Source organism: Dermacentor albipictus, chromosome 10 (genome assembly GCF_038994185.2).
Source record: "Dermacentor albipictus isolate Rhodes 1998 colony chromosome 10, USDA_Dalb.pri_finalv2, whole genome shotgun sequence".
Lineage (NCBI taxonomy): Eukaryota > Metazoa > Arthropoda > Arachnida > Ixodida > Ixodidae > Dermacentor > Dermacentor albipictus.
The window spans coordinates 1,687,245-1,702,320 of NC_091830.1; the positions used below are offsets into that span (position 1 = coordinate 1,687,245).

The 15,076-nt window shown below is 46.8% G+C and overlaps 1 protein-coding gene across 2 annotated transcripts in view; it reads right to left on the reverse strand.

Moving 5' to 3' along the window:
* Nucleotides 1-15,076, reverse strand: part of LOC135911968 (isobutyryl-CoA dehydrogenase, mitochondrial-like) — a 105,215-nt gene that overhangs the window by 17,694 nt on the left and 72,445 nt on the right. The gene's annotated exons all lie outside the window — the stretch shown is intronic.

The following is a 15,076-nucleotide window of genomic DNA, read 5'->3' on the forward strand; positions in this document are numbered from 1 at the left end:
TTTTTCAAAAAGGACTGTTAAAAATTTGAAAGACGCTTAAGCTTCGCCTTTAAGAGTGGAACGCGATAGCGTTCGAAGATTCATGTTTCCCGGAAACTGCAGCTTATGCAAACGGAACGTTCACCGGGAAATGCTTGCTGCGAACGCTATGCACGAAGGCGAACTTTCTAGTAGAAACGCGGCCTCTTGCGTGGGTCGCTCTCCTGCTATTGTTATGCCATTTTAATATATCACTCAGAGAAGAGCTAGCATAAAGGACATGAGCTGTCGGTGATTTTTTTTTTCATGACATTTGTTTGTAGGCTGCCGTTCTCACAATTGAGGAATACCTTTGTAAAAAACAAAAAAAACAAGTTATGAGCAAATTTGGTTTTAGAGAAGTGGTTGGGTATGCGCGGTTTAGAATTCGCTTCGCAATTCTTTTTGCCGAGGCAGCGTCCGACGCCGGGCGCCGGATTTTCTGCGACACTGGCTCCTTAACGACCTCGCGTTAAAAATTCTTGGGGCCAACCGCGCAAACGCGATAGTGCCACTGCTCGCGCGTTCGTCGTCATCGTCGTTTTCAACAGCTGGCTCCATTGTGCAAAAAACCATTATCATCAGCAATGGCTCAAGCGTCGTCGTTTACCAAAGCTGGATCCGTTGCCGCTCATCATTGCAGCGTAGAAGAAGAACGAAACTTTATTTGCAGAAAAAGACTGCGTTGCCTTTAAAAAATGGAGGACGCTTAAGCTTCGCCTTCAAGAGTGGAACGCGACAGCAGTATCGCATCCCGTTCGCACCGCCTACTCAAACGCGCTACGCTAGCCAAACGTCGCGATCGGCAGAGATAGCCGGGCCCCGACGCGCCATGAAGGCGGACGCGGTCATGGGTAGGGTGCCTCGATGCCTGCCCGCCGCGCCGCCGTTCAGGGTGGTGACAGCCTTTGTACCGCTCCGCGCCGCCGTTCGGCAGACGCGCCGCCATATTGGTTCGACGTTGCTGCCCGCTGCTCGTGTCTCCCGTGCGGTCGACGAGTTGGTGAGGCGGCATTTTCGTGCTCTCGTGAGCAACCGACATTGAAAACATTTTCGCACACGCTCTTGCAGTGTAACAGTATTCTTATCGTCCAAAAACAAGAAAGGGGCTGGCAGATGGAATGGCACACTGTGGTATAAAATTTTTTAAACAGGGTTGAAGTACCTCAGACAGGCTGGCCAACGTTTCGATAGGTGGACCTATCTTCGTGAAAGGCGGCCTCGTCATCCTCGGCGTGTTAGTTTTAAAGGGTTAGTGCAGTGACGTCACGTGCAGGTGTTGTCGCTGGCGGCTGGTTTTAAAGAGAGAGATTACAAGAGGGAACAGGCGCTGTCGTCCGACGTCTGTGAGCCTCATTCTCAAGACGAAGGGACAATAGCGTGAGAGTGGGCACGCGGAGAGGAAAGAAAAGAAATAGAAGCAGAAAAAGGGGAAAAAGGAAAAAAAAGGAGCGGGGAGCCAGGGCCGTACCAAGACACAACAAAGGGGGGGGGGGTGAAAGAAAAAGAAAGAGAAAAATGAAATCTTTAAGCAATACGGGGGCTTGGGAGCGTGTTGGGGATGCGAAAGGTTAGGAGTAATTCAGGGGGAGTCGTTGGCGGCATGTTTTTGAGGCATTAGAACGGCCGGTAAAGCAATAGGTCGAGTAATTTTGAAATAGTTAAGGTGGCGACGAGGAGTCTGCGGTGCAATGTGTGGGGAGACTGAAAGGCAGCGGCATGGTCTTTCAAGGGGCACTGCCCCACGCGCTTAACGTAGGTGTCGTTACGGCGGCATCCAGAAGGCGATACTCTGGGTTGAGGCGCCGAAAAAGGCATATTGACTTCGGAATGTGTTGTCGAGGGGGTTTCAAAAAAAGGACTAAAAAAGGGGGGCAGGGGGAAGGGGGGGGCGAAATCGGTATAGCAAACAGGAGGGTGACGCGTGCAGAGGCGGGCACGGGCACGTGTACATGGAAGGAGGGGATCGTACACTTGGTATAGACGTAAAATCCTGAAAGAGTACATTAAATTGAGTAGTAGGCAGGAAATTTTTTTTCTTTTTTTTTCTTTTCCCTCCTCCCTCCCCTTTTTTCCTCCGAAATGAAAGAGTAGGTGAGGTTAAGAATTAAAGTTGGCTGGTGGCCTAATGTGTTTTGTGTATTGGTTGATGATATGAGAGTTTCAGATTTAAGTTACAGCTTTTAAAGATTCTAAGTTGCCGCGTGCCAAATTAATTCCTGTCGGGTGTAGGCAATTAAACTTGTGTATGAGGTATGATTCCGTGTACTTCCTTTCGCGAGGGGAACGGAAATTTGTTTGTAGTATATAGAGCCTTGCTTTGTCAAACATATGTCCATGTTCATTAAAGTGGCTGGCTACTGCTTTGTGTAAATTGTGTTTGTGTCCGCGCGGTGACCATTGAGTCTTGTATTGATTTGTTGTCCGGTCTCACCTATGTATTGTTTGCTACAAGCGGCGCATTCTAGACAGTAGACTACATTGCTTGATGTGCAGGTGAAAGCCGAAGTTACCTTGTGTGTGTAATTCGACGCTGTACTTTTTACTGTAGTAGTGGATTGAATGTGTTTGCATGTAGAGCACCTGGGGCGACCACAGGGATTGGTTCCCAACTTCTTCTTTTTCTGTAGTTTGGCGTGCACAAGAACATCTTTAAAATTAGTGTTGCGTCTGTGTTACGGCTGGGACTCTGTGATATAAGGCCGTGAACTGCTGTTAAACGCAGCAAACGAAACATGTGCTTCAAAGTTTCGAGGGAGCCTACCAACACGTGAACACATAAGCGTTGTGTAATTTCTCAAACGGTTTTGTCAAAAAATTTTCCACCGTCCAAACGAAATAATATTGCGACAGTGAAAACTCAATTAACATTCCGACTCGCCAATCGCCTCTCCTTGTAACACCGCAGCGCTCTGCCAACATGACTACTGTGCTTTTTTACAACAGAATATGAGCTCTGTATTTCAGCCCGAAAGCATAATTCCACACATGCCAGAAATTTTCAGCTTCCGATGCGATTGGTGAGAATCCTGCCCTCTGCAACGATAGCTCGGCGGGCGCGCGAGGCGCTTCTTCAAACCAATATGGCGGCGCCGCGGGGCTGTCACCACCCTGAACGGCGGCGCGGCGGGCAGGCATCGAGGCACCCTAGTCATGGGGCGAGTGGCGCGCCACGTGTCGGGGCAGCGCCGTACATTGCGAGGAGGAGGCCTTCTGTGTTTGCCGCAAGATGGCTCTGCGTGTGCGCAGAGCGCAGAAGAAATTTAGCGGAAACGTACTTCGCTACTCGTGAAACTGCGACTTCTGTAAGTTACATGGTCATAATTACCGATATACACCACAGTATAACTTTCTACGGCAGGTTTCTAAAGCAACACCGCATTCACTAGAGGCGATTTTGTCCCGTTTCGAAGGAACGAACTCGTGGGTGAGTGGTAGCGTCTCCATCTCACACTCCGGAGACCCTGGCTCTATTCCCACCAGCCCATCTTGCAAGATGTTTTTTATTTATAAAGTGCCTTCTGGGATTTATCGCCCACGGCCAACGCCGCTGACGCCGACGACACCGGCTTTTCTGCGACACGAGCTCCTTAACGCTGTCGCGTTAAAACAGGGTAACGTCATGTGGTCGGGCCCTGTTCCGAGGTGACGCTGGCCCTCGCCATCCTTTTTGCCCTCCGGACCAGCCTGAGCTGATCCCTGAGGGAAGAGCTGGATACCAATGGCTCCCACCTCACTCTCGTGTTATTCTCTTCTTGCTCTTTGGTGTGAGCCGTGCATTCCCATGTGATGTGGTACAGTGTCGGTGTGCTCCGACACCACGGGCATACCTTTGCATGCTGTTAGGTAGTATACGGGCAATTTATGGAGGTTTGTATATGTGTCCGCTGGAGCCTACGTAATGTCGCAGAGTCCACGGCTGAAAGGTTCCTATGCGGTGCTGGGTAGAGTCTTCTCAATTCTTGTAGTATTGCAAGATTTCATTATGACGGGTGTCGGGTCCTCCACGATGTTGTCATCGGCAGCTCGGCAATCGGTGAAACGTCGAGCCGCCTCATCTGCATGGAGGTTCCCGTAACACCCTTGTGTCCAGGAGCCCATGTTATTGTTTGGGTATACCTGACGTTGAGTTCTCCGCTGATACGGTAAATATACGGTGCGCCTTCGCACCGATTTGTCCCATCTGATAGTTCCTACATGCGGCCCGAGAATCTGTGATTATTGCTAGTGGAACGTTGCGCTCTGTGCCTTATCTGATAGCTGAGGCAATGTCTATCTCTTCTGCTTCTATAGTGGTTGCTCGGGAAACCGAAGCAAAGACCGTAATTTTACCTTCACGGTTTACGACAACTGATACCATATTCTTTGCATTGTCCCGATATGGTGAAGCATCCGTGAATCTTGCAGTGTCTAAGTACATGGCTGTTTTGTCCTATGTATTCTGCTCTAGGCTTTCTCGTTCCTGCATGTAATGTCGGATCCATGTTTTGCGGTATTGGTGATGCCCCATACAAATCTCAGATCTGAAAGGGTAGCCCTTTGGTGTTTTGGTGTGCTTGTATGCATTCTCCAAGGCCGATTTTTGACGAAGAGCGCTGCCGGCTGTCGTTTGCGCCAATCGACTCCTCTGCGCTATGAGTTCGACCTAAGCGAGCTCAAGAAATGTATTGTGGAAGCCGAGAGCTAGAAGCTTCTCAGTTGAAGTCTTGCGTGGCAGCCTCACGGTTGTCTTATATGCCATTCTTATTAATCGATCAGCCTTTTCTTCTTCCTTTCTATTCACTGCATCCTAAGGTATGGAGTACATTAGTCTGCTAACAACCAGGCTTTTCACCAATTTTAGGGCGTCCTGTTCCCCCATTCCTGTCCGATAATGAGCCACACGGTCTATCACGCGGTTAATCTGTAGCGTTGTTTTTCTGATCGTGTTTAAAGTGTGGATACATATGATATTTCATTGCAGCCACATCCCCAACACTCTTACTATTGACCTCTTAGGAATAATTTTCCCTCCCAGCCTAACCTCGAGCTAGAGTCTCCGGTGAGTCTTTTTTTTTTGTGTGTGTGAGGCGAATGAGTATTGCTTTCTCCGCCGAGCACCGGAGTCCTCTTTGTTGGGGATGTTTTTCTATTATATTAGCTGCCCGTTGAAGCTTCTCCTCCTTTTCTCCCAAGTTGCCTTTGGTCATCCATATCATCCGCGTGCGGGAAGTGACAGATGTCGGGAAATTCTTGGTGTTTTTTGGCTTGTCCAATCATGGCTATGTTGAAGAGTGTAGTCGAGCTTACCGCGCCCTGTGGCCTTCCCTTGTTAGGAAGATGGATGGGTTTAGATTCATCTCCTACCTTGATAACTTTTGTTCTCTGTTTGAGGAAGCTTCGGATGTTCTGGTACGCCCTTTTATCGCAGTTGATCTCTGCTAGTCCATCCACTATTCCTTTGTTACTTACGTTGTCAAAGGTCTCTTTTATGTCGACAGCCATGACAATGTGGTTTCCTGCACTGGGGACGTTGGTTAATACTCCCTCTTTTAAAAGCAGGAGTATGTCCTGTGTTGAAACATGTGATCTGAAGCCAAACATGGTGTCAGGCAATAAGTTGTTTTTTTTTTTCTAGATGACGTTTCAGTATAGTGTTTACTAATCTGACGAACAGCTTTCCTAGACGTGATGTAAAAGAGATAGGCCTAAGGTATTCTATAGTCAATTTCTTCCCTAGTTTTGGGACCATGATTAGCACAGGGTGTTTCCATTGCTGTGGTCTCGTTCGTTTGACTCAATGGTCATGGCTTCATAATTCATGTTTCTAATCATGTCGTTTGATATTCGGTCCGGCCCTGCCGCTGTGTTCTGTTTTGTACTGGTGATTGCTGCTCTAATTTGTGCCTCCGTGAAGAGTCCATTCATTTCTGGGTTTCGTTGTCCGCTGTCATCAGCTCAGTATGAGAGTATCGGGGATTTCTCACCGAAGCATTTGCTATGGACTGCCTGAAGGAGTTCTTTTGTGCCTGGGTATGAATATAGCAATCTTTCATGGTTATCTTATCCTTCGCGTCGGGTTTTGAGTGGGTCAATAATTCGTCTGAGGAGGTTCCACGTTTTTGCTGTCCCTAGGGTCCCATTTAGTGATCCGCAGAAGCATTCCCAGTTGGCCGTTGCGAGTTGATTAGCGTGTTCCTCGGCCTGCTGCGTTACTTCTTTGATTTTCATTTCGAGTTTGTGGTTGCGTTTCTGTCGCTTCCATCTTTTGGTCAGGCTTCTTCTTGCATCCCACAGATGCAGTAGGTGAGGGTCCACTTCAGGTTTTTTTTTTTCGTGCTGGTGACGGTTTTGGTATGTTTCTGCTTTATATTTCGCATGCGTTTGCACCACTATCTAAATCATTTATGTAAGTGCCTTGTTCTTTAGGCGATTCCCTATATGCCCACCAGCCTGTTATTTTAGCTGTAGCTATTTGTTTGCGGATTAGGCTCGTGCGGATTGTGGTGCTTATAGCACAATGGTCACTTCCTAGATTTTTGAGGGTGTTGCACTACTCCGCATAAGGACAATTTTTGGTTATTTGTAGCGTAGAATTTCACTGCTCTTCTGTCGTCGTAATGGGGATGGCGCGTTTACGGGTGTATGAGCCATTCATTGTCTTACGTGACGGACACATTTAATAACGGAGGTGACATGCGAATGTCTATGCGTACCTATATCGCCACTATGCCCACATATTAGGTCAATAAATACGTTTGTACCTTTGTTCAGTATTCTGGGTCACCACTGTGTCGTGCGCTAAGCAGCTTCGCTGGTCATCCACCTTCACAGAGTGCAATGGCTAACGAATTTATTACAACGAAGCTGCGGTTGCACCACGGTTCGCGAGCGGCGGCGGTGCGGTCCGTATTGAATTTCAAACAGCACAGCTTGCGTATCTCTCTCGTTTGGTGGGCGAGAACGAAACACCGCTTTGACGATCGGATTACTTGCGGACACGTGCGCGAACTCCGGTGTCCATGTCTTTGGCCCTCTTGCACGCAAAAGTCGTCCCTAAGTTTATTGTTCATGCATATGCGGGGAGCAGTATAAGCGTGTGACGGTGCCGAGCGCGGCCGCGGGGCCCTCATGTTGAAAGCGATCTGCGATGTGTACAGAGTCTAGGTGCACCGAAGGCTGATAACTTCATGCGTGACGTGTTCTTGCCGCTTAGTTCATGTTGAAGCGAGAGACAGCATTAGGGTCAATACGCTCGTTGCTGCTGCCGCGTTTCCTTACACCAGCGTTTTGACAGCGAGTGTCTGAAGTCATCGAGTGAGATTTGTTTATGTTTGCCTTTAACAAGCCTGGTGGATGGTTGGATGGATGGACGGATGGATGTGTGCTGTTTAGTGGCGCAAGGGCCAGGTATGGCCAAAGAGCGCAATGACTGATAATGTTGTGTTAAGCGCTGATTTGTGAGTTGCGATAGTGGGATGTAACATGGCTGTAAAGTGGCCTAAAATCAATCAGTGTCATGGAAGCGTAAAATAATATATAGTATAAAATTATGATAGTCATACATGTAGTGGTCTGTGTATATAGTACGCGTGATAAGTGATCATGGAGTTAAATTGCAAGAATATGTAAATAGCACCTATGCTTCCGGGGGGCCTTTGAGCCCAAAGGCTGGGAGGCAGGTGCTTTCTTTTATTGCAGCTACCGCAGCAGAAACCTCTGTTAAGAGCCTGTGCTACGGATTTCCTGGGACTATAACACGAAAAGAATGTATATCATTTAAAAATTGAAGCAGGGATTGGTATTTAAAGAGAGGTTCTATGCCTATGAACATTTGAGGATGGAGTGAAATTCGCTGCCGGTGTGGTAATGCAAAATTCTTTTTCCTATTTGCGTCTAATTCTCTGCATTGCATCAGGATGTGAAGCACGGTAAGTGGCTCACCACATTTATCACACGTGGGTGGATCACCACCGGACAGGAGGTATTCATTGTTTTCATACATTTGTTTTTAAGATACTTTATGTGCTCTATAAAGGTTAATTTCGCGTCTAAGATTTTGCCTAAAAATTTGTGTTCCCTATTTACAGGCAGATGCTCACCATGCAAGACAATTTCAGGACCAGGTTGCAGGCCTCTTTTTCTATCGAAAACGACACATGTGCTTTTTTGTGGGTTCAGTCTGAACCCGTTCTCATCAGCCCATTTGGAGACATTGTTAAAACCAAGCTGGACCTGTCGCTCACAGATTGCGAGAGAACTTGATTGAAATACTATCTGCACATCGTCAACATACGTTGAATAGAAGATGTTACGTGGTATGTATAGACGAAGAGAATTCATCTTTACTATAAAGAGTGTGCAGCTGAGCACCCCGCCCTGCGGCACTCCAGTTTCTTGTACAAATTTCCGTGACAGAACGTTGCCCAGTCGAACACGGAATGTGCGATTAGACGGATACTTTCGATAAGATTGAACATATTACCGTGTATACCTAACTGTGAGAGGTCTCTCAATATCCCAAACCGCCACGTAGTATCATAGGCTTTCTCCATATCTAGGAATACGGATACGAAAAACTGCTTATGAAGAAAAGCTTCACGGATACGTGCCTCGATACGTGTGAGATGGTCATTGGTGGATCGACCCTCCCGAAACCCGCACTGGTATGGGTCGAGCAATTTGTTTGATTCGAGGAAGTGTAGTAGGCGACAGCTGATCATTTTTTCGAAAACTTTGCAGAGGCAACTTGTTAATGCTATAGGTCTGTAACTTGATACAGAGGAAGGACCCTTGCCGTGCTTTAGAATTGGAATTATAATAGCCGCCTTCCAAACAGAAGGAATCTCGCCGGAAAACCATATAACGTTGTAAAGGTAAAGGAGGGTTTTTGTGTTTCGGAGGGTAGTTGTTTCAACATCTCATGTATTACGCGGCCTGAACCTGGGGCGGATGTATTACAACAGTTCAGTGCTGCCTGCAGTTCTGCTATGCAGAAGGGTTCGTTGTACGCCATACTTTTAGGACATTTTGTTTGTAATTTTTGCTGTTCTATTCGCGTTTTGTATTTTAGGAAGGTTTCGGAGTAGTGCGAGGGGCTCGATATGCATTCAAAATGTGCACCAAGGAAGTTGGCTTGATCACCCAGGCTTTCTCCGTGGCTATTTACTAGAGGTAAGGAATACGCTTGTTGCCCATTAACTTTCTTCACTCTATTCCAGACTTTTCTCTCATCTGTGTAAGAGTTAATGCTTGATATAAACTTTGCCTAACTCTCTCGTCTTGCTTGTCGGCGCGTTCTCCTTGCCTGGGATTTGACATGCTTAAAGTGTTCCAGGTTTTCTGCTGTTGGCGAATCGCGAAGCAGCGCCCACGCTTTGTTCTGGTTCCTCCGTGCTTGCCTACATGCATCGTTCCACCAGGGAACACGCCGCTAGGAACCAGTGCCACTCGCTTGAATAATACACTTAGAGGCGGCATTAAGTATAAAAGCTGTAAAATATATGACAGCATCATCTATGGTTACACCGGACATCTCAGTCCACGTCATGTGAGTAAGAGTTCGGTACCGTTCCCAATCGGCTGAGTCAACCTTCCACCGAGGAGCCTGCGGCAGAAGTTGATCTTGTTCCGTCGTACATAAGATTATTGGGAAGTGGTCCCTCCCATACGGGTTATTAAGCGCACTCCATTTAAAATAAGGTAAAAGCGTCGGCGATAAAATGCTAAGCTCTATGGCAGAATATGACTTCCTAGCCAGGTTATAATACGTGGGCTCCTTTGTATTCAAGATACATGCTCCAGAAAAAAAAAGCAGCTGTTCAATAACACGCCCTCGCGAATCACAGCGTGAATCGCTCCACAATCTACTATGTGCATTAAAATCACCAAGAATACGATAGGGCTCCGGGAGCTCATCTATGAATGATTCTATGTCGCGTCTGTGAAGGTGATAATGTGGTGGTATATACAAGGAGCAAATGGTTGTGAGTTTATTTAAATGTACGGCTCGAATGGCCACTGCCTCAAGGGCCGTTTGGAGCTTGGAATGCCGACATGCTATACTTCTATCAGCAATGATGGCTACACCGCCAAATGATGCGACAGCATCCTCTAGTCTCTCCGGTCTCTCCATAGCCTCTTGCGAGGCTCTGGACACCCGCTCCAGAGAGAGATGTGTGCGTCGCGTAGACTTCATCTCAAGCGACGAAGTATTCGTCCCCACCGGGCCGGAGGTCGACAGGACCCCTGTGGCCTCTGCAGTGCCCTGGCTGCTGCCGGAGCTTGAAGAGGCAACTTGTGTGGACACTTTGAGAGATGGCAGGGTAGCGTTGGCTGCTCCCACCGTAGGGGCGGGTGGCGTTAGCCTCGGCACGCTATACGTGGTCCGGGCTGCCGCCAGAAGCCGTTGTGGTGCCGCCCCCCGTTGCACCACTTCAGCGAAAGATGTTTTTAGTGAAAATAACGAGGAGACCCTTTGTCGTACTTCACGGAATGTTATGTTCTCCTTAAATTTTACAGTGATTATTTCCTTTTCTTTCTTCCAGGCTGGACAAGCTCTGGAGTACGCAGGGTGACTGCCGTCGCAGTTCACACAATGTACCTCATCATTATTGAAGTCATCAGCAGAGTGTCCGGTTGTGCCGCACTTTGCGCACATAAGCTGCCCTCGGCAGCTCTGGGATGCGTGACCAAATCTCTGACATTTGAAACAACGTCGCGGGTTAGGAATGTAGGGTCGAACATGAAGTTTTACGTAGCCGGTTTCAAGAGACTCGGGTAAAGTAGTTGAACTGAAACTGAGTACTAAATGCTTCGTTGGGATTTCGTTGTCATTCCGTCTAATTTTGATGCGCTGCACATGGATTACACCTTGGTCCTTCCATCCATCCAGGAGTTCATCATTCAATGCCAATAAATCTTCATCTGATTCTACGCCTTTGACTGTGTTCATAGTTCGGTGTGTGCTCACAGAAATAGGAATGTTACCAAAGGCTACGAGGTGTGCGAGTCTGTTGTATTGTTCTTTGTCTTTTAGTTCGAGGAGCAACTCCCCACTTGCCATCTTTGTTACCTTATAACCAGCTCCAACGGTCTCTTTTAGGCACTTGGCCACAAGGAATGGTGAAATTGCTCTAGCTTTTGTGGATGTTTGTTCACAGTGAAGGACGTGGAATTTCGGCGACGTTTCTTTGTTTTTGGGCAAGATAGAGCGAGGTTGCGTCGGTGTGTACCCTTTCCGAGGCACGATCAGGTGGAAACGGGTTCGAGAATCCCATGGAAAAAAGTGAGTTGTTCGGCAACGGCGTCTGCCACGCACCACGCAGCCCAACAGGGGGACGTGGCAGAGCATGTAAACAAGTCTGCACAGCGCCAGCAGTATGCCGTTACTATAAGCCAATATGGTATACCCAAGGTAGGACAGCCACACCAGGTTAACCCTTGGCGCCAGGAAAAGTCGAAGTGAATGGAAAATATGAGGGGACAGGAAAGATTTAAAGTAGAAGAGAAAGACGAAAATGGGGGTAGAGAGAGACGGCAACTCCAGACTGACCCGGGTGGGTCAGCCTGGAGTTGCCGTCTATGTGAAGCAGAGGCCAAAGGGGTGTGTTGCTTCCGCCAGGGGGCCTTAAAGGTCCAAAGACCCAGCATCGGCTCAACACCCAGGATCCCCCTTTCCCCAGAGAAGGGCTAAGCCGCGCACGGTTATAAGCGGGAGGGTCCAACCCTCGTGTGCTCGGGTACGTGGTGTCGCAACACACCAAACTCCTGCTGACGCAGACGCCCCTGCGGGGACAAGCCTGGTGTCACGCTCGCAATTTAGTTAGCAAGTGAATGTTTACAAGTTTATACGGCTGATAAAACTATGATCCTTACGTTATATAGTTTTCTAGTAATTGCTATAGCAACCACTGCTTCACCTTTCAGGTGAAAATTCGACATCTTTTTTTTTATTTCTTCGGAATATGTAAAGAACGCCTGTTGCAGATAACATAATTTTAGTCCTTGAGCTGGATTATTCTGAGAGGCGGGCATTACTTGCACGAGAAATCAAAACATATATTCAACTAATTCACAAAAAGTCAATAATTAACTTTTAATTATTTACTATGTGCCACATACAGCAATTAACGAGTTGTAGCCGGTGAGTTTGCAAGACTGTGTCCACTTGGAATGAATTTCCAAGATGGCACTAGTTTGGAGATAAGCGCCATAAAACACGTCGTCAAAATGCACTGTTGATCCGCTTACTTTTACAGCGAAGCCGTCTATGGCTGGGATCCCTGCATTTCTTTGTGGCGTAAAGTCGACAGAAAACAATGGTGCGCCGATCCCGACGGCAGTGCAGAGCAGAGCAGTAGCTCATAGCCCCGTAAGCAAGGAAAAAGTGCAATGGCTCATAACCCCGTAAGGCAGAGGCTACAAGCACTCAGCTAAGTGAAGCTAACAGTGCGTAGATTCTTTGGAATCACACATACAACATACAAAACAGCATATGTTTCAATAAAGAAGAAGCTCAAAACAAGCAACGGAACCACATAATTGATGATACGGCGCTCCTGGTAACAATGCAAAGCACGTAGCGCTCGCCGCATTCGTTTCCTGGTAAAAATACCTGCTACGCGATCGGCCGTCGCCAGCCTTTCGTATATGAAGTAACCAGCCTAGCAACGTATTCAAATGTTGCATTACCGCAATGGGCGGCGACATGCTGTCGAAGCTACTAGTACTCCCATTAATACTATTACTCTAAAATAGCATTACTACCATGACTACTCTTTCTTTCTTTCCTTTCTTTATTTGTTTCCATTGCCAAAAATACAATGGCGGGGGCTAAGATAAAAGCTGCACTGAGGCAGCTTGAGGTGCCCTTAGCCCCCGTGTTACATGGTGGCAGTGAGTCGCGCAACCAACTGTATGCAGAAACATTACGTATAAATGTTAAGTACAATAATCAATGAACTCAAGAGAATTTTTAATAGGGGAACAATGAAATTGGATAATGGCAAGTGAGAACAATGCAGATAGTACACACCACCATATTACATACACTTGGCAAGACGTAAATAAAATTGAAAATTGCGTACACTTCACGATGCATAATTAAAGGTGAAAAGAAATGGCGCTCGATTAATATTGGAATGATTAGAAGAAAGAATAGGATGAGCAAAAATTATGTCATCACAAACATTTAACAACACGTATATGTGAATAAAGGTGAAACAGAAATTACGCTTGATTCATTAATTAGAAGTAGGTTCGGATAAGTGACAACAGTTCTGACCATGTTATGTTAATGATGTCAATGCCAGCACCATAAAAGGAATTAAGCAGTCTGGGTTATTTTTCGTCATTTGCAAGCCATAGTTGGTTCTTCAAGGTGGTACAGACCAATATTCTCCATGACGGCTAATATAGGTAGCTGTATTTTTTTGCCGACAAGCAAATTCATTAAATACGCTGTTTTCAGAGTTTGAGTTTGAGTGCCACATACGAATGGCTTGTGGATATGTTGTAGAGTTTAAAGACGTGCTCACAATGATTGCGATGTGGCACGTTTGCTATGATACGTATGATCTTTTTCTGTAGTAAGTGTATTTTCCTGAGCTTCGATTCAGTCATTGTGTCCAACACAAGGTGTTTATAATTATTGTGTGATGCAAATAATGAGTGGTAAATTAATATATTTACGGATGTTGGTAGACGATAGCTGCATTCACCCAATAAAAATGTTTATTCTCTCTCTATCTGTTCTTGTTTAGCATTCCTGTGATACGGCTAAGCTTTTGGACTACAGTGTCCACATGTCGATTCCAGTGTAGCGTACTAGAGAAGTATGTACCTAACACTTTAATTTTATTGACTATTTCTATGCTCCTCTTGGTCAACTCTAAAATGTGGCTTTGTGGAATCTTTGTGCCTTTCGCATAAAAATTACGGCTTTAGTCTTATTGGAATTTATTTTTAGATAATTTTCTGGAGACCATGGATGTGGATATGTTCTGGAGAAACTCGTTTACGCTATTTATTAAGCTAGTATAACATGCCGATGAAATAAACGTACTAGTATCGTCTGCATATATGATAAATATTGCCTTCGGATAGATCAGCACAACATCGTGTATATATAAGTTAAAAAGCCGTAAAGCCATAAAGCATTGCACACTCAATCAACAGTGGTGGTTTTCAACAGCATCGCTGGACGTCCACTTTTTCATAGCTGGGATGGCGAGTCATTATTTTTTAAATAAAACGCTCTTTTATGCAGTGACGCTCAAAAGTAATTGGAACGCCCATGTATTTCGTCCCACACATTGGAAAATCTCTCTAAACAGGTGTAATGCTGGAAATTCATTTCAAGTGGATACGTCTTGCAAACGCACCGGCTACAATTCGCAAATTGCAATATGTGCCGCAAAGTAATTGCTTAAGAAGGTTATTAGTAAGTGTTCATTAATTAGTTGAAAATTTGGAGGACGCTTAAGCTTCGCCTTCAAGAGTGGAACGCCGACAGCATTTAAAGATTCCTGAAGATGAACGCTTTATCTAAAGTCAATAATGGAGCCAGTGGAGTCTCCAAGGCCTCGCTAGGAGCTATCATTCAAGGCAGAGTTGATGAACTCCGCCGGATACTCTTGTGCCGGTAAAATGGTGGCAGCTACGTAGCCGATGGGGTAGAGGGGCGGATGACCAAGGGAGAAGGGAGAGACAGGTGGGGGGCAGTGCTACAGAATACGCTGCGAGTTAGGGTAATCCCCCCCCCCCCCCCCCCCCGGAAGAGCAGACCGGTGGGGCTTCATCTGCAAAAGCGCGGAAAGTGTGGAGGTGGAGAGACTCGGACTGCGCCTGGCGCAATAGAACGCGGGGGCCAGCGCTTCCACTGCCTCTCCATTCAACGTGTCTCTGAAGCATGAGCTTACACGACCTCCAGCGCTAGACGGGCGCGACGACCACGGATACGCAGCCAACCGCCATCTCGCCCCGACTCGGCCTTCGCACCCGCCGGAGATTGACCTCCAGGCACGAGCGCGGCCAGGCTAGACGCGCGCTCACGCCGGCATCAAAGGACACCGAAGTG